The sequence below is a fragment of the Microtus ochrogaster genome, chromosome 7 (genome assembly GCF_000317375.1).
Source record: "Microtus ochrogaster isolate Prairie Vole_2 chromosome 7, MicOch1.0, whole genome shotgun sequence".
Classification (NCBI taxonomy): Eukaryota; Metazoa; Chordata; class Mammalia; order Rodentia; family Cricetidae; genus Microtus; species Microtus ochrogaster.
The window spans coordinates 28369231-28374023 of record NC_022014.1 but is presented as its reverse complement, the minus strand read 5'-3'; positions in this window follow the sequence as shown (position 1 = coordinate 28374023).

The following is a 4793-nucleotide window of genomic DNA, read 5'->3' as shown; positions in this document are numbered from 1 at the left end:
TTTGGAGCCTGTCCTGGAACTAGCTCTTGTAGACCAGGCTGGCCTCAAACTCACAGAGATCCGCCTGCCTCTGCCTCCCGAGTGCTGCGATTAAAGGCGTGCGCCACCACTGCCCGGCTTGGAGGTGCTTTTAGACAAGGTCTCTCCAAATAGGCTGGCCTCAAACTTGCAGCAACCAATGAACCAGCCTGACTCGATTTTAAGATTAAAAGTCATCTTATTACAAGGTCAAAATAAGTTTATTTCTGTTTGAACACCATGTCTTGACCCATATTCTGGAATTTGACTTGTTCCACCCCTGAATACTCTAACCTCTACCCTGATAAGACGTTCTGCCAAATAATTCTGAAATGTTCTGTCAAGCTCCTATGTAACCAAAAAACCTTGGTTTAGGGTCTAATATAAAATAAGTTTGCTAAACTCAACTAAAAGAATCTAGGTAATGTTCTTTGCTCTCATTTCGTGGGATTAGCACAATCTTCGTGCTTCTGCTTCTTGAAGACTTTATTGGGGGGGGGGTCAAGACAAGGTTTCCTGTAGCTTTGGTGGCTGTCCTGGAACTAGCTCTTGTAGACCAGGCTGACCTTGAACTCACAGAGATCCTCCTGCCTCTGCCTCCAGAGTGCTGGGATTAAAGGAGTGCATCACCAATTCCCAGTTTGAAGAATGGTTTTAAAGGCGTTTAGCAACATCCACGCCCAGCTCTCTGCCATGCCCCCACCCAACACTATTTTCTCCTCAGGCAGGGGCCCCTGTGAAACCTAGTCTAGCCTTGAGCCAGCAGCTTCCTTTCTTAGCGTTTTCTGTCGTGGGGTTACAAATATGTACACCACACCCAGCCCTCAGGGTCACATTTCCATATATATAAATGTGCACTTTAGTTCTAGTTACTTCTCCTGTCATCTTATCTTGTCCATTGTGTCCCCTCCCTACACACTGGTCCCCTTTCTCTTCCCAATTACTAAACTGACTTTACTGTCTTTAAAAAGGAAAAAAACCCTAGATTCCACATATTCAAGAACTTGGGGTCCTTGTGTTCTGAGTCTGGCTTATTTCAGGTAATATGAATGGTCTCCAGTTACATTCATATTCCTGCACATGACTTGATTTTGTTCTTCATCATGGCTGAATATTCTTCATTCTGACATATGCTTAATTTTCTTTATCCATTCTTACTTGATGAGCACCTAGACGCCGTGGCTTAGCTCTTGCGAGCAGTGCCATAGTGAACATGGGCTCCAGGCTCCCTTTTACGTCTTCTGCCTTTGCTTTCCTCAGTGTGTGCTCAGGAGTGGCAAAGCTGAACACTTAATAGTTCTGCTATTAGCTTCAGAAAAACCTTTGTCTGGATTTCAATACTGGCTGGACTAATTTACACTTCTGACCAGCAGTGAATTAGGGGATACTTATAACCTTCCTCGCCCCTCTTTTGACTGGGATGAAATAACTTTTCACTGTAATAGGATTAGATATTTTATTTTTGGTGGTGGTGGTGGTGGTGGTGGTGGTGGTGGTGGTGGGTGTGTGTGTGTGTGTGTGTGTGTGTGTGAGAGAGAGAGAGAGAGAGAGAGAGAGAGAGAGAGAGAGAGAGAGAGACGTAGCTCAAGCTAACCTTGAACTTTCTTTTTTTTTTTTTTTTTTTTTTTTTGTGGTGTTTGTTTTTTTTTGGTGTTTTCGAGACAGGGTTTCTCTGTGGTTTTGGAGCCTGTCCTGGAACTAGCTCTTGTAGACCAGGCTGGTCTCGAACTCACAGAGATCCACCTGCCTCCCGAGTGCTGGGATTAAAGGCGTGCGCCACCACCGCCCGGCTAACCTTGAACTTTCTACCGTTGAAGGATGACCTTGGTCCTTCTGTCTCTACCACCTCACTGATGAAATCACAGGCACTCGGGACACCACTTCTATCTTTCAATCCATGTTGACTAAAAGAGGCTGAACATTTATTTGTATATTCATCTTATTTGTATATTCATCTGCCATTGAGAAATGTCTGTTCAGCTTTGGGTTCTTTTTTGTTTTGTTTTGTTTCTCTGTCGCTTTGGAGCCTGCCCTGGAACTAGCTCTCATAGACCAGATTGGCCTGATCTGCCTATCTCTGCCTCCCAAGTGCTGGGTTTACAGGCATGTGCCACCACCCCGCAGCTTTGGGTTCTTTTTTTTTTTTTTTTAATCACTCTTCTCTCACACAAAACATCCTGACCATAGCCTCCCCTCCCCCAACTTCTCCCAGCTCTGCCCACACCTCCCCTCTTCTTCAGATCCACTCCATTTCCCTACAGAAAAGAACAGGCCTCCCAGGGATATCTACCTAAGATAGCACAACAAGATACAATAAGACTAGGCACAAACCCTCATGTGAAGGCAGGGCAAGGCAATCCAATAGGAGGAAACGAGTCCCAAGAGCAGGCAAAAAAGAGTCAGAGACACTCCCACTCCCACTGTGAGGAGTCCCACAGAAACACCGAACTAACAGGGTAAGGAATATGCAGAGGATCTAGTGGAGTGCAGTGTAGACCCCTGCAGGTTCTGGGAAGGCCATTTCAGTCTCTGTGAGCCCCTAGAAAGCCCCGCTTGCTTTGTTGATCCTGTTTCCCTGGTGTCCTTGACCCCTCTGGCTCCTACAATTCTTCCTCCCCCCTCTTCCAAGGGATTCTCCTGAGCTCTCAGGATAGGGATCTGATCGAGATCTCCGATTTGGGCTTTCTTTCTGCCTAAGGTTTGACTGTGGAAATATATATGTTTTGTTGCATTTGTGTCTATGCACCACATGCATGCAAGTGCCCACAAACCAGAAGAGGGAGCTGGAGACATTGGAACTGGAGTTAGAGGTGTTTGTGACTCATGTGGGTGCTGGGAATCGAACCTGGGCCCTCTGGAAGAGCAGTCAGTGCTCTTAACCACTGAACCATCTCCCCAATCCTCAGCTTGGGGTTCTATATGTATATATTCCCAATAGTAATCTCTTATCAAATAAATATCTGGCAAACATTCACGTTCTGTTGTCTCCTTTGTATGTAGAAGCCTTCCTTCCTTCTTCCTCTCTCTCTCTCTCTCTCTCTCTCTCTCTCTCTCTCTCTCTCTCTCTCTCCCCCCTCTCTTTGAGACTTCTCACTGTGTAGCTCTGGTTGGCTTGGAACTTTCTCTGTCAACCAGGTTGACCTCTGACTCACAGAGATCCTCCTGCCCCTGTCTCTCACCTGCTGCATTAAATGTGTTCATCACCATACCTGGCTGTACAGAAGTATTGTAATTTGATAAAATCGTGGTATTGCTTCTTTTCATCTTGTGGTTATGTGCGTTGTTGTGTGTTATGCTACAGTACATGTGCTCAGGTGTATGTATCTACAAGCTCAGAGAGGTCATAGCAGGCATCCTCCTGTATCTTATTCCCTTTCAGCAAAGTTTCTCCTAGACCTTGGAATTAACCACGTCTCCTGCCACATACACACACAAGCTCACAGAAGTCTGGCATCCAGTGATCTGTGATCCTCTGTACCCACAGCCCTAGGGTCACAAGGCTGTGAAAGACCACACCCAGCTTGGGTGCTGGAACCTGCACTTGGGTTCTTTTTTTTTCCAGGATGGCCTTGAACTCACAGAGATCCACCCGCCTCTCTGCCTCCCGAATGCTGGGGTTAAAGGCAAGCGCCACCACTGCCCAGCTGCACTCGGGTTCTTATGATTGTCCAGCAAGTGCTCTTAGCCAGAGTCATCACTCTAGACTTTTTTAGGATTTATTTATTTTATGTGTATGAGTGCTTTGCCTGCATGTATGTCTGTGTACCATATGCCCACAGAGGTCAGAAGAGGCTCTCAGATCCTGTGGAACTGGAATTAGGGATGCTTGTTTTTGAGTCATCACGTGGGTTCTGGGATCTGAACCCAGGACCCCTGGAAGAACAACAGCTGTGGCTCCAGCTTCATTCCCTTTTTGAGCACAGGTTGGCCTTGAACTCACTGTATAGCCAAGGAGCCTCTTGGCTTCCTGCCTCACCTCAAAAGTACTAAGTTTAAAGGTATGAATCCCCACACCTGGCATAGTCTATCAGCTCTTGTTTCTGCTAGCCTGTTGGAGTCATACTCAGAAAGCCTTGCCCACACTTAGCAGTCCCTTGACGTGTTTTCCCTTAATTTTCTCTGGTAGTTTTGGTATATTTTGAATTGATTTTTGTTCAGAGTGAGAGATGGGGATCTAGTTTTGATTATATATATATACAATTTTCCCAGCACAGTTTGTTAAAAAGGCTTTTCCTCCAATGTATCATGTGTATTTTCTTTTTTATTTTAATTACTTATTTGTTTTTTATTTTTAACTCTCTCTCTCTCTCTCTCTCTCTCTTTCTCTTTCTCTGTGTGTGTATGCATACTATTAGAAGTACCCTTGGAGGGCAGATCCCCCTGAAGCTGGAGTTATAGGTGGTTGTGGGCCATCGAACACATGCTGAGACTTGAACATGGGTCTTCTGCAAAAGCAGTATGCATTCCTAACCACTGAGCTGTCTCTCCAGCATCCATGTGTGTTTTCCATAACTCATCACTGTAATAAACATATTTACATCTGGTGGTGCATGCCTGTGGTCTCTGCAGCTTGGGAGACTGGGGTAGGAGAATCACTTTTGCCCACTAATTGAAGGCCACAGAAAGAGCCCACAGAGCGGCCAACCAATGACTGTTGTAAATTGAGGCTCAAGCTCGACACTGTGCCTGGATGGCCAGGATCCAGAAACTTGTTGACCCAGTGACCCAGGATAGAACCAAACACAACTGACCCCCCCCCCCACACACACACACAA